Genomic DNA, 21,277 nt, shown 5'->3' on the forward strand with positions numbered 1-21,277 from the left:
CAGTCTTGTAGGGATGCAAAGTCTCCATAAACATGTTCATTTAAATCCCCATCAGGCAAGTTGTAATACCATTTTTTATACCAAACCAACAAATATTTAAAGTAAGGCTATTTCCTTTATATTATTTTTCATTTTATTTTAGTTAAGAGAAGTGACAATTACAGGTAAAGTCACACTTTTGTATAAATCACATAATATATCCCACATTAGTGAATACATGCCTTAAGTTTTTTATTAAAACATTGTGAGGTTAAGAAGAGTTTGAACTGAAGTCCCTTCACATTATTTTGTACTATAAATCCTGGGTGGAGCAGAGGGCAGTCAATACTAATGTAATGTTCTTGAGTGTGGGTGGAGAGCACTGACTCCACTTGATCCAGGGACAAACCTTGGTTTGCTTTTAGCATACTGATGAGCTGCAGTATAAAGGTTCATTACATTAACCCACACAGGGTATAAGTTAAGTGAGTGAGAGGTGTATGAATGTGTGTTGGTCACTTATGGTCCTTCGGTGGTCCTTATAGAGAGAGGACCCTGTAAGAGAGGTGGAACCAGAGCAAGACTAAATGAGTCTCCTAATTAGAGGCAGAAAATTGAGCAACAGCTCAGATCCATGGGTCTGTAATGAGAGTATTAATCAGAGTGTTGTAATAGAGACAAGAGTCATCAGACAGATGTCCGTCTCTTCATCGGACTCTGCAGCTGAACATCTGGTTGTAGATGGATGAGAGACCATTCAGTCAGCATTGCATTTGGCTATTAATTTGGCTTTTCATGTGGAGCAGCATGAATCAGTGCTTCATACACCAGTGTAGTGAACTCAGCATAGCGCACACTGCCTGGCCTTTATAGTAAAACACAAGACTGTGCATGGGAAATAGAAAGAACACAAACAGAGATGCATAAACTCGCCGTAATTACTTTACTTTCAAATGTAGGTGAATACATTTGAACGTGTGATGTCTGCTCTTACAACTGATTGACTTATTGCAAAGAAGGGAGACATGACCTTTTCAAAAAAGAAAAAAAAAAGTCAAAATTTGAATACATACTGATCTTTTGGTAAAATGGTACAACAGATTGACACTGTTATTCAAAAATTGATTATATCAGTGAAGATAATTCAGGTTGCCTTGGAACTGTTCGCAGCCGAGTGTGAAGTGGTGGGAATGAGAATCAGCACCTCCAAATCTGAGGCCATGGTCCTCAGCCGGAAAAGGGTAGAGTGCCCACTCCGGGTCAGGGACAAGTTCCTGCCCCAAATGGAGGAGTTTAAGTATCTCGGGGTCTTGTTCACAAGTGATGGGAGAAGGGAGCAGGACCTCGACAGACGGGTTGGTGCAGCGGCTGCAGTAATGCGGACGCTGTACCGGTCTGTTGTGGTGAAGAGAGAGCTGAGTGTAAAAGCGAAGCTCTCAATTTACCGGTCGATCTATGCCTCTACCCTCACCTATGGTCACGAGCTGTGGGTATTGACTGAAAGAACGAGATCGCGAATACAAGCGGCGGAAATGAGCTTCCTCCGAAGGGTGGCTGGCCTCTCCCTTAGAGATAGGGTGAGAAGTTCAGCCATCCGGGAGGGGCTCAGAGTAGAGCAGTTGCTCCTCCACATCGAAAGGAGCCAGTTGAGGTGGTTCAGGCACCTGACAAGGATGCCTCCTGGGTGAGGTTTTCCGGGCATGTCCCACCGGGAGGAGGCCCTGGGGGAGACCCAGGACAGGCTGGAGAGATTATATCTCTCGGCTGGCCTGGGAACGCCTTGGTATCCCGCGGACAAGCTGGAGGAGGTGGCTGGGGAGAGGGAGGTCTGGGCTTCTCTGCTTGGGCTGCTGCCACCGCGACCCGGCCCCGGATAAGCGGAAGGAAATGGACGGATGGATGGAGATAATTCAGGTTACTGAAGCAACCAGCTTATTTTTGTAGTTCTGGTTGATTTCTACGTTTCTTATGTATTTTAAAAAGTTTTCTCAACAAAAAAGTTTGATTTATTTATATAAAATAATTTTAAGATGCACTTTAAGTGGTCTAACCATGAGAAATTATATAAAAATACTCGAAGTAGTTTTAGTCTAAGGCAGAGGTGGAGGTTTCTTCTGCTAAGCCAGCATGGTTTAGTCTAAATTTAACATCAACACTTTAATTTGTCTGATATAATAATTAAATGAAGCAACCAGCTTATTTATGTGGAAAAATATCTTAAATTACTGTCATTAAAGTTTACCAAACACAGTGTTAACTACAGGGAGGCAAAAAGAAAACGTCACCTAGCTTATATTTAGACTTAAAACTGTTAGGATGCCTGGGTCGTCGACCCAGGGTTTTTGAGTTTATGATATTATTTATACTGTCTAGTTTTTGGTTTCTTTGAGTTCTGTCTTATGGCTTAGGTCTCTGTCTTCTTTAGTTGCTCTGTCTCCCCTATCACCTGCATCCCCTTGTCTAGTTCGCGTCTATGTGTATCTTAAGTTCCTATATCCCCGTGTTCAGTCAGTGTTTGTGTCTGCCCTGTTCCCACGTCTCTGTTCCCTTTGTAGTGCCTGCATGTGAGTCTGTGTCTTTGTTCAGTCTGTGTTATGTGTTTCCTGTTTTACTTTGAAGGTCTCCGTCTTTTCTCAGTGTGTTCAGGTTACGCTTCTTTGGTCTCGTCAGTTCTGATTTGCCCCAGCTGTGTTTCCCTTCTGTTACTCATTTCCTGATTGCTCCCTCTGTGTATTTAAGCCCTGTGTTTCTTAGTGTCTGGGTCGCGATCTACCGTTTATTTTGCTGTGTGTTTTGCCAGTCCACCGGTGTTAGTTTATGTTCAGTTTTTCCCAGTTATGTTATGTTTACGTTCAGCATTAAAGCTGTTTTGGTTTAAGTTTGTCTCCGGAGTCTGCATCTTGGGTCCTATTCCTGTTTGCACACAGCCGTCACCTAACAAAAACAGACTGCACAGTCTACTGCTTGCACTATGAGCAACATCATGTATTTTATCACAGAGTAAATCATTATTACAGCTATTTTAGCTGATTTAAGGCTCCTTTGACAACGTATTTGAAGCTCTCATACAAGAGAGTTAAGAAAAAACTGTAACAAATAAATAAGTCAATAAAACAATAATATACTTATAATAAATGTCTGTCTATAATATAGACAGACATTTACAAGCATGTTTTTAGATTGTTGGAGAAATCCAGAGAACATGCAAACATCCACACCGAAAGGAATCGGCCAGCAGATTCAAACCCAGATCCCCTTTGGAGTGAGGTGATAGTGCTAAACGCTGCACCAATGTGCCACCACTTCTGAATGTGTATGTGTGTAAACACACATTAACAGTGATGAAGTGGTAAGTCATGACAGTAACTCAGCAACCACAAATAGCAGGATTTTAAAGTAGTGAAGCAGGTAAACGTCACTCAGTCTTCGTTAATCTAATTTAAACCTGCGTCTTTCCATCTGTAACATACTGAAATGGTTATTTGGCAAAAGATTTAGCATATCACCTGGTATTTCCTAAGAAATTATGTGTCACCCTCGTCATACTCAGCTCAGTTCTGGACAGGTTTGGGGTGGCCTACTTTGCTAAGACCAAGTCTACTGTTGCCATTGTTTATAAATCCGGAAAATTACATCATTACTTGGCACAACTTCCCCAACCACATCTTTACTGGCCAGCAGAGGTCTCTAGTGTTCTGCAGAAATATAGACATCGACTACAAACCTGCTGTGGATGTAAATCATTGACTTGCTGCCTGCATGCTGTTGATTCAGGTAACAATTAGGTTGAAATACAACCTATTTTCACTGTTTATGCTTTGATAAGTTGTTTCCACATCTGCCCATTGCTTTTCCATCTTGACATTTGGAAGTAATAACATTTTGATTATTCCATAAAGAAGTTATTATGACAGCATTGCTGCTGTCAGTGCCTTTGTATGTTAGCTTACAAGAATTTAGCTAAGAAGCAAATCATAGAGTTCTCAAAGGAAATTAGAGTCACAAAACATGGGCAGTAATAAAACCTGAAGCTCATAACAGTGCAGGTTAAATTTGTGTGTGTAGTTTGCATGCAGTATGTGTGTGTGTTTTCCTGTTGCCCATGGAAGAGGAAATTAAAGTGGTGAGCAATGACAAGGCAGAAGACAAGTAAGGTGTCCTCTGCATTGATTTCAGTGAAACAAGCTTCAGGGGAACCATTGTCCTCACTCCATCACATTTAGACTTTTGACACAGTCATCCTTTTGGCTTAGAAGCAAAAATCTTCTCATACTGAGTTTCCAGCCTGAAGCCCCTCTGACAAACACAAGTGTCAAGTTAGACCACTAATTGGGGTCCTTCTGCTTCTGTTCAAATGAGGGATAATTGAGCCCACAGAGAGCCTTAGTGACAGTTTTGCTTAAGGTCTGCCGCTGCTGTCTAGTATCTTTGTCCGCCTTTTATGCTTTCGGTCCTCCAGGGTGATCTAATAATGAAAAAATATGTATGTCTTCAAACTGTAGGGTTCATTAGTGTAATGGCTTTAACTCTGACATTTAACTCTGGCAAACGATTGATGACTAAAATAGATTATAATGAAATTTGATAAGCAAAAAGTCTTTGAAGTGTCTTTTTTTTTATTACCTTTCTATTTTGAATAATTTTTCATGGAAACTAGGGATTTTTATATATGATGTGCAAATAGTTTAACTTCATGATGGAGAAAATGAATTCACAGCTGCAGCTTGCGTTTTCAGTACTGACTAAAGGACTAAAGTGGTCCTAAGGTGCTGGCATTTTTTGATATGTGAAATCTTGCACTGTTGCCAGCCAGATACTTTCCAGATGGTATTACATGGTGGATCAAAAATCTTTCAGGTCCTGTCCATGTGAAATATTTGTGAATCCCTTGAGCCAAAGGGCCCAACTTTCACTCTGTAGGAAAACTCCATTATTGATTTGTGTGGCAATTTTCAGTTTCACTACAGCCTGGAGAGTTGTTTGTCACTGGCCAGTCAGTAAATCAGTCACTTCCGTTCACAAAAATATGCTAAAGAACAGAACAATCATATGGAATTTCTCTGCCAACTGACTGGGGAATACACATTTTTCCCTAGTGACAGGTGGTTGCCAGGGGATCACTGAACAGTTTGTAAGTCAATTTTGCAATTATTATAATACTATTTTTTTCCTTGCAATTGTTGGTTGCCAGATGGTTGGGGAGCAGTCTTTAGGTGCTTTATTCACTTGACTCTACATTTCACCATTTGGTCACACGTCCAAAATGGCGGATTTGTTAATGTCACATGGTTAGTGGTCATGTGTCTGCAAACCTGTTTGTTTTCTTGGGGGGGGTTTTAACCAGTGGAGTTGCCCCCTGCTGGCAGTTAGAAATAATGCTGGTTTGTGGCATTTACTTATGCACCTTTGTAACTGAAGAGACTTCCTTAAACCTGCAGTAGATTCAGTTTTCATAGACAAAAGCTATATCTATCTTTTATATGCCCTCTACTGCATTAACAGCAATGAATTAACGAGCTTTAAATTAGTTGCGATAAGGTTATCAGAAGGTTATTTCATCAATTTCACTTAAAATATGTTATGTACGGACCTGGATTTTTGATATTATGAAGGCCATCTCTGATACATTTGTGTTAATTTCCTGGTCTTAATTGTCTTCATTCTTGTACAAGTATTGGTATTAAAAAGAATCATACAAAGTGCTGCCTCCATATTTAGCATCACGCAGGCTTATTTCTAAGCCTCCTAATGAATATGCATGGCTTCATCTTACACCTGTGCATGGAAAGAGGCAGTAGGGAGAGAGATACAGTGAAATATTCGGTCAAAGGCAGAGATCCAATAAAATCCCTCTCCTTTGCTTTTAGCTTCTCTTTCCTGTTTCTGTCTGACTTACACACACAAATACACACACAGTCGAATAAACATAGTCAGCTGACCTTGTCAGCATACTGGGTCAATAGCTCCCCTCTAGTTCATTAAGTAGTTAGTGGCGAGGTTGTGAATAATGCAGGCTGGTGTGCAAACATATGCAATCTTTTGGCAAGCTGAGCACTGCTGCATGCCACTTATATAGGCTGTACTCAGTTATACATCTCACTCACAAATTAAATAAAGAGAAAAATGTTTTGACTCAAGATGACATGATGTCATAATTTTAAGATTACGGTAGAGTAAAACCAAAGTAAGAGCTGTCAGAAACAATAAGGTTTTTTTACATATCAGATAAGAGAGACATTTTATGGAGCCATCTTGGTGGGTAGCAAAGTTTGCACTAAACAGATAAAATGCTCCATAAACAAACTGGCTCAAAATTATCTCAGTTCTCATGGTTGCCAGAAACAATTAGATGATGTAAAATGCTAATCTAATCCAACTTTTCGTTGAACATGCAGTGTCGGCTGAGCAAACGAAGGTTACTGTGTCTGTCTATTTCTATGTTATTACATGGCTTTGATTTGAACTCTGAATCTGCTAGGAGCAAAATGCTGAGGGACATGCAGATTATGAGTGTGAATAGGTGCACAAAGTGATTGGCAGTGTAACATTATGTAGAAGTACCAGGAACAGGGACAGCCAAGCTCACAGATCTAAATAATAATACGATCACTGATGTAATACATCAGTTATTCAAATTCTGACAGCCATCTCTAAATTGAGCCTTGTTATTCATTAGTTTTCCCTGTAACCTTTCAAAATGTGCACAGACTGAACAACAATCTTTTTTTTTTACATCTACAGTGGGGCAAAAAAGTATTTAGTCAGCCACCGATTGTGCAAGTTCCCCCACCTAAAATGATGACAGAGGTCAGTAATTTGCACCAGAGGTACACTTCAACTGTGAGAGACAGAATGTGAAAAAAACAAATCCATGAATCCACATGGTAGGATTTGTAAAGAATTTATTCGTAAATCAGGGTGGAAAATAAGTATTTGGTCAATAACAAAAATACAACTCAATACTTTGTAACATAACCTTTGTTGGAAATAACAGAGGTCAAACGTTTACTATAGGTCTTTACCAGGTTTGCACACACAGTAGCTGGTATTTTGGCCCATTCCTCTATGCAGATCTTCTCGAGAGCAGTGATGTTTTGGGGCTGTCGCCGAGCAACACGGACTTTCAACTCCTGCCACAGATTTTCTATGGGGTTGAGGTCTGGAGACTGGCTAGGCCACTCCAGGACTTTCAAATGCTTCTTACGGAGCCACTCCTTTGTTGCCCGGGCAGTGTGTTTTGGATCATTGTCATGTTGGAAGACCCAGCCTCGTTTCATCTTCAAAGTTCTCACTGATGGAAGGAGGTTTTGGCTCAAAATCTCACGATACATGGCCCCATTCATTCTGTCCTTAACACGGATCAGTCGTCCTGTCCCCTTGGCAGAAAAACAGCCCCATAGCATGATGTTTCCACCCCCATGCTTCACAGTAGGTATGGTGTTCTTGGGATGCAACTCAGTATTCTTCTTCCTCCAAACACGACGAGTTGAGTTTATACCAAAAAGTTCTACTTTGGTTTCATCTGACCACATGACATTCTCCCAATCCTCTGCTGTATCATCCATGTGCTCTCTGGCAAACTTCAGACGGGCCTGGACATGCACTGGCTTCAGCAGCGGAACACGTCTGGCACTGCGGGATTTGATTCCCTGCCGTTGTAGTGTGTTACTGATGGTGACCTTTGTTACTTTGGTCCCAGCTCTCTGCAGGTCATTCACCAGGTCCCCCCGTGTGGTTCTGGGATCTTTGCTCACCGTTCTCATGATCATTTTGACCCCACGGGATGAGATCTTGCGTGGAGCCCCAGATCGTGGGAGATTATCAGTGGTCTTGTATGTCTTCCATTTTCTGATGATTGCTCCCACAGTTGATTTTTTCACACCAAGCTGCTTGCCTATTGTAGATTCACTCTTCCCAGTCTGGTGCAGGTCTACAATACTTTTCCTGGTGTCCTTCGAAAGCTCTTTGGTCTTGGCCATGGCGGAGTTTGGAGTCTGACTGTTTGAGGCTGTGGACAGGTGTCTTTTATACAGATGATGAGTTCAAACAGGTGCCATTCATACAGGTAACGAGTGGGGGACAGAAAAGCTTCTTACAGAAGACGTTACAGGTCTGTGAGAGCCAGAGATTTTCCATGTTTGAGGTGACCAAATACTTATTTTCCACCCTGATTTACGAATAAATTCTTTACAAATCCTACCATGTGGATTCATGGATTTTTTTTTTCACATTCTGTCTCTCACAGTTGGAGTGTACCTCTGGTGCAAATTACTGACCTCTGTCATCATTTTAGGTGGGGGAACTTGCACAATTGGTGGCTGACTAAATACTTTTTTGCCCCACTGTACAAATAAAACCCTCCTTTTGCCACTTGCTACAGGTACCTTTCAGATGTCTGGATCAGAAAAAAAAATTGTAGGGCATGGTTCAGAGTTCAAAATTGGGAAACATCTCTAAAGTTCTGAAACAAGAACTCCAGAAACAAAAAGCTGGCAGCACAACATGTGATTGTTTTTCATTAAAGAGGTAGTTTGACATTTTGAAAAGTATGCGTATGCACTTGGATGCATGTATAAGGTGCACATATACTTAAAAATTAAAGGAACAATTTTTTAATCCGAGTATAGCATCATCTATTATCCTTTTGAAGCCTAACAACTCAGTAGCGAAGAAAGATGTTTCCCAACACTTTTTAAAAACATCTATAACTCCTATAACTGCTAAACCATTTGCTCAATTAAAATAATTCCAACACTTCTAGAAAACAGCGACTCTACACTTTACAGTGATATTAGTGTTATTACTATAATCCCACGCACGGTGTCACATCAGCCCCATGAAGACGAAGGTTGGCTGAGAGAGTTAGTGAGAGAGATGAGCTCTCAAGAAAACAGCTGGTTTATTGGACCTTTGGGTTATGTTTAACATGTTTTTTAATTGTTTTGTTGATGCTTTTTGTTGTTGTTTTTTCTGTAAAAACCGGATAATCACTGAAAAAGACAGAGTTGATGCTTTCAGGAACCATTGGAATTTTTTGATCAAGCTAATGGTTCAAGAGTTATGGTGGTTTGACTTTTGTTTTAATAATTTAAATTCCTAGGATATTAATTTAGTCTGGTATATACCAGACAAGACTTTTGACAGTTTGACCTAATTTGATGTTAAGGAAATTATCAACAGGTACACTAGAGTGGAAAAAACCCTGAAACAAGTGGCACTGGCAATTTTTCCATCCGTGTCATATCTCAAATCAAATCAAATCAAATCAAATCACTTTGATTATCACATCACATGTGCTAGTACACTGGTACAGCACATGTGACTGAAATTGCTTCACAAGCAACAATGGTAAGAAAAATACAGAACCATAAGATACAAGCCAAATATAGGAACAGGAATGTGACAATTGTAAGAAAAGTAAAAATATAAGAATGTATGCACATTACTAGATACATATATATATATGTGTATATATATATATATATATATATATATATATATATATATGTGTATATATATATATGTGTGTGTGTGTGTATGTGTGTGTGTGTGTGTGCACGTATCTACATATATCTAAAATAAAATATGAAGAGGTCAGCAGTATGAATAATGTGCAAAAGAAATGGCAATATGTACAAAATGGAATGCATAAATGTCGAAGTACCAATGAGTGTTTGTGTGTTAAACTCAACAAAGTGCGGCTTGTTGAGGTAGCTGTAGGGTTGCTGTGAAATCAGCTTTGCAGGTTATAGGAACTTTTGTAGTGAAGAGCTTTCGTTAACATGACAGAGCTCTGCTTTCTAAGTGGAAGCCTGAATTGAAATCCCGCTTGTATCTGGCATTTGTCATGGAATACCAGAATTGCCACCTCCACCACTGGCACCCTGTGCTTTTCACAGAGGACAGCGGATTTAACCTTAGAACATATAACACATGTGAAAGCTTCCCGAGAAGTCGTGGAGAACTTTATGCTGAATGTAACATCCTTGATTATGAGTGCTTTGCTGGTGGGTCAGTGATGGTCTGGAGAGGCACATGCACTGAGGTATGCACAGGCCTCTACAGGCAAGGCAACGGCACAATGAGTGCAGTTAGGTATGGGCATGAAATTCTCCGACCCACTGTCAGACCCTACGCTGGTGCAATGGCTCCTGGCTTTCTTCCTGCTTCCCGGCCTCATCCGACAAGAGTATGCAGGCAGTTTGCGTGGGGACTCATACCGTTGACCGACACTCCCCACCCCCCAACCCTATATTGGCCTACTTGACCAAAATTCAATACAACACCCCTGGGACATTTAGCTTTGGTCCATCTGACACCACCAGGTTGGAACTCAGACTGTCCAGGAGCTCAGTGATGCCCTGGTCCAGATCTGGGGAGAAGATTCTCCGGGAGACATTCAGTCGTCTCAATCGGAGCATGCCCCGTGGTGTGGCATGCATACAAGGACATAAGAGCTTGAATGGATGATAGAAAAACTTGAAAGTAGCCTGTGCTTTCTTTGCCTGCGCTTGAAATGCTAGTCAACCTCCCCCAGCTATAAGAACCTGTGTCCATCTTAAAGCCTTGCTGCTGAAGAAGCCCAGCTAGCTCAGTCGGGAGAGCATGAGACTCTTAATCTCAGGGTCGTGGGTTCGAGCCCCACGTTGGGCGAGGGGACTTTTGTGCAAATGCGCGCAAGAGCGAAAACACGTGTGTATAGAGAACAGCAAATGGTGTGTTGTGCAAAGGAAGATGAATGTATGGTAACAGAAACCAAAGTTACACTGTCGTGTCTGCACAAGTCCACGTCTCCACCATTTGATGCTTCTGGACTAAATTTCAAGAGAGCTTAGCGAAAAAGCAACACTCTAGGTTTACCTGCATCCCTACTCTCACCTAGGGTCACAAACTGTGGGTAGTGAATGAAAGCATGAGCTCACAGATATAAGCAGCGGCAATGAGTTTTCTCCGTCGGGTGGCAGTGCTCGGCCTCGGAGATTGGATGACAAGCTTAGTATTTCAGGAGGAACTCAGATTACAGCTGCAACTCCTCCACATCGAAAGGAGCCTGCTGAGGTGGTTGGGACATTTGAACATCCAGGATGACTTTGAAGAGGTCGTTGGTCAACTCGTCAGGATGGCCGAGTGGTCTAAGGCACCAGACTCAAGGATAGGCTCCTTCCAGACAAAAGGGACTTCTGGTCTCCAAATGGAGGCGTGGGTTCAAATCCCACTCCTGACATCTACTTTCTTTACTTAAAAATATGTTTTCAAGAGCTTCATCAACCTTTGTGTGTTAAACTCAACAAAGTGCGGCTTGTTGAGGTAGCGGTAGGGTTGCTGTGAAATCAGCTTTGCAGCTTATAGGAACTTTTGTAGTGAAGAGCTTTCGTTAACATGACAGAGCTCTGCTTTCTAAGTGGAAGCCTGAATTGAAATCCCGCTTGTATCTGGCATTTGTCATGGAATACCAGAATTGCCACCTCCACCACTGGCACCCTGTGCTTTTCACAGAGGACAGCGGATTTAACCTTAGAACATATAACACATGTGAAAGCTTCCCGAGAAGTCGTGGGGAACTTTATGCTGAATGTAACATCCTTGATTATGAGTGCTTTGCTGGTGGGTCAGTGATGGTCTGGAGAGGCACATGCACTGAGGTATGCACAGGCCTCTACAGGCAAGGCAACGGCACAATGAGTGCAGTTAGGTATGGGCATGAAATTCTCCGACCCACTGTCAGACCCTACGCTGGTGCAATGGCTCCTGGCTTTCTTCCTGCTGCCCGGCCTCATCCGACAAGAGTATGCAGGCAGTTTGCGTGGGGACTGATACCGTTGACCGACACTCCCCACCCCCCAACCCTATATTGGCCTACTTGACCAAAATTCAATACAACACCCCTGGGACATTTAGCTTTGGTCCATCTGACACCACCAGGTTGGAACTCAGACTGTCCAGGAGCTCAGTGATTCCCTGGTCCAGATCTGGGGAGAAGATTCCCCGGGAGACATTCAGTCGTCTCAATCGGAGCATGCCCCGTGGTGTGGCATGCATACAAGGACATAAGAGCTTGAATGGATGATAGAAAAACTTGAAAGTAGCCTGTGCTTTCTTTGCCTGCGCTTGAAATGCTAGTCAACCTCCCCCAGCTATAAGAACCTGTGTCCATCTTAAAGCCTTGCTGCCGAAGAAGCCCAGCTAGCTCAGTCGGGAGAGCATGAGACTCTTAATCTCAGGGTCGTGGGTTCGAGCCCCACGTTGGGCGAGGGGACTTTTGTGCAAATGCCCGCAAGAGAGAAAACACGTGTGTATAGAGAACAGCAAATGGCGTGTTGTGCAAAGGAAGATGAATGTATGGTAACAGAAACCAAAGTTACACTGTCGTGTCTGCACAAGTCCACGTCTCCACCATTTGATGCTTCTGGACTAAATTTCAAGAGAGCTTAGCGAAAAAGCAACACTCTAGGTTTACCTGCATCCCTACTCTCACTTAGGGTCACAAACTGTGGGTAGTGAATGAAAGCATGAGCTCACAGATATAAGCAGCGGCAATGAGTTTTCTCCGTCGGGTGGCAGTGCTCAGCCTCGGAGATTGGATGACAAGCTTAGTATTTCAGGAGGAACTCAGATTACAGCTGCAACTCCTCCACATCGAAAGGAGCCTGCTGAGGTGGTTGGGACATTTGAACATCCAGGATGACTTTGAAGAGGTCGTTGGTCAACTCGTCAGGATGGCCGAGTGGTCTAAGGCACCAGACTCAAGGATAGGCTCCTTCCAGACAAAAGGGACTTCTGGTCTCCAAATGGAGGCGTGGGTTCAAATCCCACTCCTGACATCTACTTTCTTTACTTAAAAATATGTTTTCAAGAGCTTCATCAACCTTTGTGTGTTAAACTCAACAAAGTGCGGCTTGTTGAGGTAGCGGTAGGGTTGCTGTGAAATCAGCTTTGCAGCTTATAGGAACTTTTGTAGTGAAGAGCTTTCGTTAACATGACAGAGCTCTGCTTTCTAAGTGGAAGCCTGAATTGAAATCCCGCTTGTATCTGGCATTTGTCATGGAATACCAGAATTGCCACCTCCACCACTGGCACCCTGTGCTTTTCACAGAGGACAGCGGATTTAACCTTAGAACATATAACACATGTGAAAGCTTCCCGAGAAGTCGTGGGGAACTTTATGCTGAATGTAACATCCTTGATTATGAGTGCTTTGCTGGTGGGTCAGTGATGGTCTGGAGAGGCACATGCACTGAGGTATGCACAGGCCTCTACAGGCAAGGCAACGGCACAATGAGTGCAGTTAGGTATGGGCATGAAATTCTCCGACCCACTGTCAGACCCTACGCTGGTGCAATGGCTCCTGGCTTTCTTCCTGCTGCCCGGCCTCATCCGACAAGAGTATGCAGGCAGTTTGCGTGGGGACTGATACCGTTGACCGACACTCCCCACCCCCCAACCCTATATTGGCCTACTTGACCAAAATTCAATACAACACCCCTGGGACATTTAGCTTTGGTCCATCTGACACCACCAGGTTGGAACTCAGACTGTCCAGGAGCTCAGTGATTCCCTGGTCCAGATCTGGGGAGAAGATTCCCCGGGAGACATTCAGTCGTCTCAATCGGAGCATGCCCCGTGGTGTGGCATGCATACAAGGACATAAGAGCTTGAATGGATGATAGAAAAACTTGAAAGTAGCCTGTGCTTTCTTTGCCTGCGCTTGAAATGCTAGTCAACCTCCCCCAGCTATAAGAACCTGTGTCCATCTTAAAGCCTTGCTGCTGAAGAAGCCCAGCTAGCTCAGTCGGGAGAGCATGAGACTCTTAATCTCAGGGTCGTGGGTTCGAGCCCCACGTTGGGCGAGGGGACTTTTGTGCAAATGCCCGCAAGAGAGAAAACACGTGTGTATAGAGAACAGCAAATGGCGTGTTGTGCAAAGGAAGATGAATGTATGGTAACAGAAACCAAAGTTACACTGTCGTGTCTGCACAAGTCCATGTCTCCACCATTTGATTCTTCTGGACTAAATTTCAAGAGAGCTTAGCGAAAAAGCAACACTCTAGGTTTACCTGCATCCCTACTCTCACCTAGGGTCACAAACTGTGGGTAGTGAATGAAAGCATGAGCTCACAGATATAAGTAGCGGCAATGAGTTTTCTCCGTCGGGTGGCAGTGCTCGGCCTCGGAGATTGGATGACAAGCTTAGTATTTCAGGAGGAACTCAGATTACAGCTGCAACTCCTCCACATCGAAAGGAGCCTGCTGAGGTGGTTGGGACATTTGAACATCCAGGATGACTTTGAAGAGGTCGTTGGTCAACTCGTCAGGATGGCCGAGTGGTCTAAGGCGCCAGACTCAAGGATAGGCTCCTTCCAGACAAAAGGGACTTCTGGTCTCCAAATGGAGGCGTGGGTTCAAATCCCACTCCTGACATCTACTTTCTTTACTTAAAAATATGTTTTCAAGAGCTTCATCAACCTTTGTGTGTTAAACTCAACAAAGTGCGGCTTGTTGAGGTAGCTGTAGGGTTGCTGTGAAATCAGCTTTGCAGCTTATAGGAACTTTTGTAGTGAAGAGCTTTCGTTAACATGACAGAGCTCTGCTTTCTAAGTGGAAGCCTGAATTGAAATCCCGCTTGTATCTGGCATTTGTCATGGAATACCAGAATTGCCACCTCCACCACTGGCACCCTGTGCTTTTCACAGAGGACAGCGGATTTAACCTTAGAACATATAACACATGTGAAAGCTTCCCGAGAAGTCGTGGGGAACTTTATGCTGAATGTAACATCCTTGATTATGAGTGCTTTGCTGGTGGGTCAGTGATGGTCTGGAGAGGCACATGCACTGAGGTATGCACAGGCCTCTACAGGCAAGGCAACGGCACAATGAGTGCAGTTAGGTATGGGCATGAAATTCTCCGACCCACTGTCAGACCCTACGCTGGTGCAATGGCTCCTGGCTTTCTTCCTGCTGCCCGGCCTCATCCGACAAGAGTATGCAGGCAGTTTGCGTGGGGACTGATACCGTTGACCGACACTCCCCACCCCCCAACCCTATATTGGCCTACTTGACCAAAATTCAATACAACACCCCTGGGACATTTAGCTTTGGTCCATCTGACACCACCAGGTTGGAACTCAGACTGTCCAGGAGCTCAGTGATTCCCTGGTCCAGATCTGGGGAGAAGATTCCCCGGGAGACATTCAGTCGTCTCAATCGGAGCATGCCCCGTGGTGTGGCATGCATACAAGGACATAAGAGCTTGAATGGATGATAGAAAAACTTGAAAGTAGCCTGTGCTTTCTTTGCCTGCGCTTGAAATGCTAGTCAACCTCCCCCAGCTATAAGAACCTGTGTCCATCTTAAAGCCTTTCTGCTGAAGAAGCCCAGCTAGCTCAGTCGGGAGAGCATGAGACTCTTAATCTCAGGGTCGTGGGTTCGAGCCCCACGTTGGGCGAGGGGACTTTTGTGCAAATGCCCGCAAGAGAGAAAACACGTGTGTATAGAGAACAGCAAATGGCGTGTTGTGCAAAGGAAGATGAATGTATGGTAACAGAAACCAAAGTTACACTGTCGTGTCTGCACAAGTCCACGTCTCCACCATTTGATTCTTCTGGACTAAATTTCAAGAGAGCTTAGCGAAAAAGCAACACTCTAGGTTTACCTGCATCCCTACTCTCACCTAGGGTCACAAACTGTGGGTAGTGAATGAAAGCATGAGCTCACAGATATAAGCAGCGGCAATGAGTTTTCTCCGTCGGGTGGCAGTGCTCGGCCTCGGAGATTGGATGACAAGCTTAGTATTTCAGGAGGAACTCAGATTACAGCTGCAACTCCTCCACATCGAAAGGAGCCTGCTGAGGTGGTTGGGACATTTGAACATCCAGGATGACTTTGAAGAGGTCGTTGGTCAACTCGTCAGGATGGCCGAGTGGTCTAAGGCACCAGACTCAAGGATAGGCTCCTTCCAGACAAAAGGGACTTCTGGTCTCCAAATGGAGGCGTGGGTTCAAATCCCACTCCTGACATCTACTTTCTTTACTTAAAAATATGTTTTCAAGAGCTTCATCAACCTTTGTGTGTTAAACTCAACAAAGTGCGGCTTGTTGAGGTAGCGGTAGTGTTGCTGTGAAATCACCTTTGCAGCTTATAGGAACTTTTGTAGTGAAGAGCTTTCGTTAACATGACAGAGCTCTGCTTTCTAAGTGGAAGCCTGAATTGAAATCCCGCTTGTATCTGGCATTTGTCATGGAATACCAGAATTGCCACCTCCACCACTGGCACCCTGTGCTTTTCACAGAGGACAGCGGATTTAACCTTAGAACATATAACACATGTGAAAGCTTCCCGAGAAGTCGTGGGGAACTTTATGCTGAATGTAACATCCTTGATTATGAGTGCTTTGCTGGTGGGTCAGTGATGGTCTGGAGAGGCACATGCACTGAGGTATGCACAGGCCTCTACAGGCAAGGCAACGGCACAATGAGTGCAGTTAGGTATGGGCATGAAATTCTCCGACCCACTGTCAGACCCTACGCTGGTGCAATGGCTCCTGGCTTTCTTCCTGCTGCCCGGCCTCATCCGACAAGAGTATGCAGGCAGTTTGCGTGGGGACTGATACCGTTGACCGACACTCCCCACCCCCCAACCCTATATTGGCCTACTTGACCAAAATTCAATACAACACCCCTGGGACATTTAGCTTTGGTCCATCTGACACCACCAGGTTGGAACTCAGACTGTCCAGGAGCTCAGTGATTCCCTGGTCCAGATCTGGGGAGAAGATTCCCCGGGAGACATTCAGTCGTCTCAATCGGAGCATGCCCCGTGGTGTGGCATGCATACAAGGACATAAGAGCTTGAATGGATGATAGAAAAACTTGAAAGTAGCCTGTGCTTTCTTTGCCTGCGCTTGAAATGCTAGTCAACCTCCCCCAGCTATAAGAACCTGTGTCCATCTTAAAGCCTTGCTGCCGAAGAAGCCCAGCTAGCTCAGTCGGGAGAGCATGAGACTCTTAATCTCAGGGTCGTGGGTTCGAGCCCCACGTTGGGCGAGGGGACTTTTGTGCAAATGCCCGCAAGAGAGAAAACACGTGTGTATAGAGAACAGCAAATGGCGTGTTGTGCAAAGGAAGATGAATGTATGGTAACAGAAACCAAAGTTACACTGTCGTGTCTGCACAAGTCCACGTCTCCACCATTTGATGCTTCTGGACTAAATTTCAAGAGAGCTTAGCGAAAAAGCAACACTCTAGGTTTACCTGCATCCCTACTCTCACTTAGGGTCACAAACTGTGGGTAGTGAATGAAAGCATGAGCTCACAGATATAAGCAGCGGCAATGAGTTTTCTCCGTCGGGTGGCAGTGCTCAGCCTCGGAGATTGGATGACAAGCTTAGTATTTCAGGAGGAACTCAGATTACAGCTGCAACTCCTCCACATCGAAAGGAGCCTGCTGAGGTGGTTGGGACATTTGAACATCCAGGATGACTTTGAAGAGGTCGTTGGTCAACTCGTCAGGATGGCCGAGTGGTCTAAGGCACCAGACTCAAGGATAGGCTCCTTCCAGACAAAAGGGACTTCTGGTCTCCAAATGGAGGCGTGGGTTCAAATCCCACTCCTGACATCTACTTTCTTTACTTAAAAATATGTTTTCAAGAGCTTCATCAACCTTTGTGTGTTAAACTCAACAAAGTGCGGCTTGTTGAGGTAGCGGTAGGGTTGCTGTGAAATCAGCTTTGCAGCTTATAGGAACTTTTGTAGTGAAGAGCTTTCGTTAACATGACAGAGCTCTGCTTTCTAAGTGGAAGCCTGAATTGAAATCCCGCTTGTATCTGGCATTTGTCATGGAATACCAGAATTGCCACCTCCACCACTGGCACCCTGTGCTTTTCACAGAGGACAGCGGATTTAACCTTAGAACATATAACACATGTGAAAGCTTCCCGAGAAGTCGTGGGGAACTTTATGCTGAATGTAACATCCTTGATTATGAGTGCTTTGCTGGTGGGTCAGTGATGGTCTGGAGAGGCACATGCACTGAGGTATGCACAGGCCTCTACAGGCAAGGCAACGGCACAATGAGTGCAGTTAGGTATGGGCATGAAATTCTCCGACCCACTGTCAGACCCTACGCTGGTGCAATGGCTCCTGGCTTTCTTCCTGCTGCCCGGCCTCATCCGACAAGAGTATGCAGGCAGTTTGCGTGGGGACTGATACCGTTGACCGACACTCCCCACCCCCCAACCCTATATTGGCCTACTTGACCAAAATTCAATACAACACCCCTGGGACATTTAGCTTTGGTCCATCTGACACCACCAGGTTGGAACTCAGACTGTCCAGGAGCTCAGTGATTCCCTGGTCCAGATCTGGGGAGAAGATTCCCCGGGAGACATTCAGTCGTCTCAATCGGAGCATGCCCCGTGGTGTGGCATGCATACAAGGACATAAGAGCTTGAATGGATGATAGAAAAACTTGAAAGTAGCCTGTGCTTTCTTTGCCTGCGCTTGAAATGCTAGTCAACCTCCCCCAGCTATAAGAACCTGTGTCCATCTTAAAGCCTTGCTGCTGAAGAAGCCCAGCTAGCTCAGTCGGGAGAGCATGAGACTCTTAATCTCAGGGTCGTGGGTTCGAGCCCCACGTTGGGCGAGGGGACTTTTGTGCAAATGCCCGCAAGAGAGAAAACACGTGTGTATAGAGAACAGCAAATGGCGTGTTGTGCAAAGGAAGATGAATGTATGGTAACAGAAACCAAAGTTACACTGTCGTGTCTGCACAAGTCCATGTCTCCACCATTTGATTCTTCTGGACTAAATTTCAAGAGAGCTTAGCGAAAAAGCAACACTCTAGGTTTACCTGCATCCCTACTCTCACCTAGGGTCACAAACTGTGGGTAGTGAATGAAAGCATGAGCTCACAGATATAAGTAGCGGCAATGAGTTTTCTCCGTCGGGTGGCAGTGCTCGGCCTCGGAGATTGGATGACAAGCTTAGTATTTCAGGAGGAACTCAGATTACAGCTGCAACTCCTCCACATCGAAAGGAGCCTGCTGAGGTGGTTGGGACATTTGAACATCCAGGATGACTTTGAAGAGGTCGTTGGTCAACTCGTCAGGATGGCCGAGTGGTCTAAGGCGCCAGACTCAAGGATAGGCTCCTTCCAGACAAAAGGGACTTCTGGTCTCCAAATGGAGGCGTGGGTTCAAATCCCACTCCTGACATCTACTTTCTTTACTTAAAAATATGTTTTCAAGAGCTTCATCAACCTTTGTGTGTTAAACTCAACAAAGTGCGGCTTGTTGAGGTAGCTGTAGGGTTGCTGTGAAATCAGCTTTGCAGCTTATAGGAACTTTTGTAGTGAAGAGCTTTCGTTAACATGACAGAGCTCTGCTTTCTAAGTGGAAGCCTGAATTGAAATCCCGCTTGTATCTGGCATTTGTCATGGAATACCAGAATTGCCACCTCCACCACTGGCACCCTGTGCTTTTCACAGAGGACAGCGGATTTAACCTTAGAACATATAACACATGTGAAAGCTTCCCGAGAAGTCGTGGGGAACTTTATGCTGAATGTAACATCCTTGATTATGAGTGCTTTGCTGGTGGGTCAGTGATGGTCTGGAGAGGCACATGCACTGAGGTATGCACAGGCCTCTACAGGCAAGGCAACGGCACAATGAGTGCAGTTAGGTATGGGCATGAAATTCTCCGACCCACTGTCAGACCCTACGCTGGTGCAATGGCTCCTGGCTTTCTTCCTGCTGCCCGGCCTCATCCGACAAGAGTATGCAGGCAGTTTGCGTGGGGACTGATACCGTTGACCGACACTCCCCACCCCCCAACCCTATATTGGCCTACTTGACCAAAATTCAATACAACACCCCTGGGACATTTAGCTTTGGTCCATCTGACACCACCAGGTTGGAACTCAGACTGTCCAGGAGCTCAGTGATTCCCTGGTCCAGATCTGGGGAGAAGATTCCCCGGGAGACATTCAGTCGTCTCAATCGGAGCATGCCCCGTGGTGTGGCATGCATACAAGGACATAAGAGCTTGAATGGATGATAGAAAAACTTGAAAGTAGCCTGTGCTTTCTTTGCCTGCGCTTGAAATGCTAGTCAACCTCCCCCAGCTATAAGAACCTGTGTCCATCTTAAAGCCTTTCTGCTGAAGAAGCCCAGCTAGCTCAGTCGGGAGAGCATGAGACTCTTAATCTCAGGGTCGTGGGTTCGAGCCCCACGTTGGGCGAGGGGACTTTTGTGCAAATGCCCGCAAGAGAGAAAACACGTGTGTATAGAGAACAGCAAATGGCGTGTTGTGCAAAGGAAGATGAATGTATGGTAACAGAAACCAAAGTTACACTGTCGTGTCTGCACAAGTCCACGTCTCCACCATTTGATTCTTCTGGACTAAATTTCAAGAGAGCTTAGCGAAAAAGCAACACTCTAGGTTTACCTGCATCCCTACTCTCACCTAGGGTCACAAACTGTGGGTAGTGAATGAAAGCATGAGCTCACAGATATAAGCAGCGGCAATGAGTTTTCTCCGTCGGGTGGCAGTGCTCGGCCTCGGAGATTGGATGACAAGCTTAGTATTTCAGGAGGAACTCAGATTACAGCTGCAACTCCTCCACATCGAAAGGAGCCTGCTGAGGTGGTTGGGACATTTGAACATCCAGGATGACTTTGAAGAGGTCGTTGGTCAACTCGTCAGGATGGCCGAGTGGTCTAAGGCACCAGACTCAAGGATAGGCTCCTTCCAGACAAAAGGGACTTCTGGTCTCCAAATGGAGGCGTGGGTTCAAATCCCACTCCTGACATCTACTTTCTTTACTTAAAAATATGTTTTCAAGAGCTTCATCAACCTTTGTGTGTTAAACTCAACAAAGTGCGGCTTGTTGAGGTAGCGGTAGTGTTGCTGTGAAATCACCTTTGCAGCTTATAGGAACTTTTGTAGTGAAGAGCTTTCGTTAACATGACAGAGCTCTGCTTTCTAAGTGGAAGCCTGAATTGAAATCCCGCTTGTATCTGGCATTTGTCATGGAATACCAGAATTGCCACCTCCACCACTGGCACCCTGTGCTTTTCACAGAGGACAGCGGATTTAACCTTAGAACATATAACACATGTGAAAGCTTCCCGAGAAGTCGTGGGGAACTTTATGCTGAATGTAACATCCTTGATTATGAGTGCTTTGCTGGTGGGTCAGTGATGGTCTGGAGAGGCACATGCACTGAGGTATGCACAGGCCTCTACAGGCAAGGCAACGGCACAATGAGTGCAGTTAGGTATGGGCATGAAATTCTCCGACC

The 21,277-nt window shown here is 44.8% G+C and overlaps 14 non-coding genes across 14 annotated transcripts; all 14 read left to right on the forward strand.

Annotated features, from left to right (window-relative positions):
* The first annotated feature begins 10,559 nt into the window (after nt 1–10,559).
* Nucleotides 10,560–10,632, forward strand: trnak-cuu (transfer RNA lysine (anticodon CUU)). Its single transcript has one exon. It is a non-coding gene; the product is annotated as a tRNA-Lys (tRNA).
* Nucleotides 10,633–11,092: 460 nt separating this feature from the next.
* On the forward strand, nt 11,093–11,203 carry trnal-caa (transfer RNA leucine (anticodon CAA)). The gene is made up of 2 exons: nt 11,093–11,130; nt 11,158–11,203. It is a non-coding gene; the product is annotated as a tRNA-Leu (tRNA).
* A 953-nt stretch (nt 11,204–12,156) lies between these two features.
* trnak-cuu (transfer RNA lysine (anticodon CUU)) lies at nt 12,157–12,229 on the forward strand. Its single transcript has one exon. It is a non-coding gene; the product is annotated as a tRNA-Lys (tRNA).
* Nucleotides 12,230–12,689: 460 nt separating this feature from the next.
* Nucleotides 12,690–12,800, forward strand: trnal-caa (transfer RNA leucine (anticodon CAA)). The gene is made up of 2 exons: nt 12,690–12,727; nt 12,755–12,800. It is a non-coding gene; the product is annotated as a tRNA-Leu (tRNA).
* Nucleotides 12,801–13,753: 953 nt separating this feature from the next.
* Nucleotides 13,754–13,826, forward strand: trnak-cuu (transfer RNA lysine (anticodon CUU)). Its single transcript has one exon. It is a non-coding gene; the product is annotated as a tRNA-Lys (tRNA).
* Nucleotides 13,827–14,286: 460 nt separating this feature from the next.
* Nucleotides 14,287–14,397, forward strand: trnal-caa (transfer RNA leucine (anticodon CAA)). Its single transcript has 2 exons — nt 14,287–14,324; nt 14,352–14,397. It is a non-coding gene; the product is annotated as a tRNA-Leu (tRNA).
* Nucleotides 14,398–15,350: 953 nt separating this feature from the next.
* On the forward strand, nt 15,351–15,423 carry trnak-cuu (transfer RNA lysine (anticodon CUU)). The gene has a single exon. It is a non-coding gene; the product is annotated as a tRNA-Lys (tRNA).
* A 460-nt stretch (nt 15,424–15,883) lies between these two features.
* On the forward strand, nt 15,884–15,994 carry trnal-caa (transfer RNA leucine (anticodon CAA)). The gene is made up of 2 exons: nt 15,884–15,921; nt 15,949–15,994. It is a non-coding gene; the product is annotated as a tRNA-Leu (tRNA).
* Nucleotides 15,995–16,947: 953 nt separating this feature from the next.
* On the forward strand, nt 16,948–17,020 carry trnak-cuu (transfer RNA lysine (anticodon CUU)). Its single transcript has one exon. It is a non-coding gene; the product is annotated as a tRNA-Lys (tRNA).
* Nucleotides 17,021–17,480: 460 nt separating this feature from the next.
* trnal-caa (transfer RNA leucine (anticodon CAA)) lies at nt 17,481–17,591 on the forward strand. The gene is made up of 2 exons: nt 17,481–17,518; nt 17,546–17,591. It is a non-coding gene; the product is annotated as a tRNA-Leu (tRNA).
* Nucleotides 17,592–18,544: 953 nt separating this feature from the next.
* On the forward strand, nt 18,545–18,617 carry trnak-cuu (transfer RNA lysine (anticodon CUU)). Its single transcript has one exon. It is a non-coding gene; the product is annotated as a tRNA-Lys (tRNA).
* Nucleotides 18,618–19,077: 460 nt separating this feature from the next.
* On the forward strand, nt 19,078–19,188 carry trnal-caa (transfer RNA leucine (anticodon CAA)). Its single transcript has 2 exons — nt 19,078–19,115; nt 19,143–19,188. It is a non-coding gene; the product is annotated as a tRNA-Leu (tRNA).
* A 953-nt stretch (nt 19,189–20,141) lies between these two features.
* trnak-cuu (transfer RNA lysine (anticodon CUU)) lies at nt 20,142–20,214 on the forward strand. Its single transcript has one exon. It is a non-coding gene; the product is annotated as a tRNA-Lys (tRNA).
* Nucleotides 20,215–20,674: 460 nt separating this feature from the next.
* trnal-caa (transfer RNA leucine (anticodon CAA)) lies at nt 20,675–20,785 on the forward strand. Its single transcript has 2 exons — nt 20,675–20,712; nt 20,740–20,785. It is a non-coding gene; the product is annotated as a tRNA-Leu (tRNA).
* The last annotated feature ends 492 nt before the right edge of the window (nt 20,786–21,277 follow it).

This window comes from Aulonocara sp. 'chitande type north' Nkhata Bay, linkage group LG22 (assembly GCF_057382095.1).
Source record: "Aulonocara sp. 'chitande type north' Nkhata Bay isolate Kocher_YH1m ecotype deep benthic linkage group LG22, A_spYH_male_GT1.1, whole genome shotgun sequence".
NCBI classification, from domain to species: domain Eukaryota; kingdom Metazoa; phylum Chordata; class Actinopteri; order Cichliformes; family Cichlidae; genus Aulonocara; species Aulonocara sp. 'chitande type north' Nkhata Bay.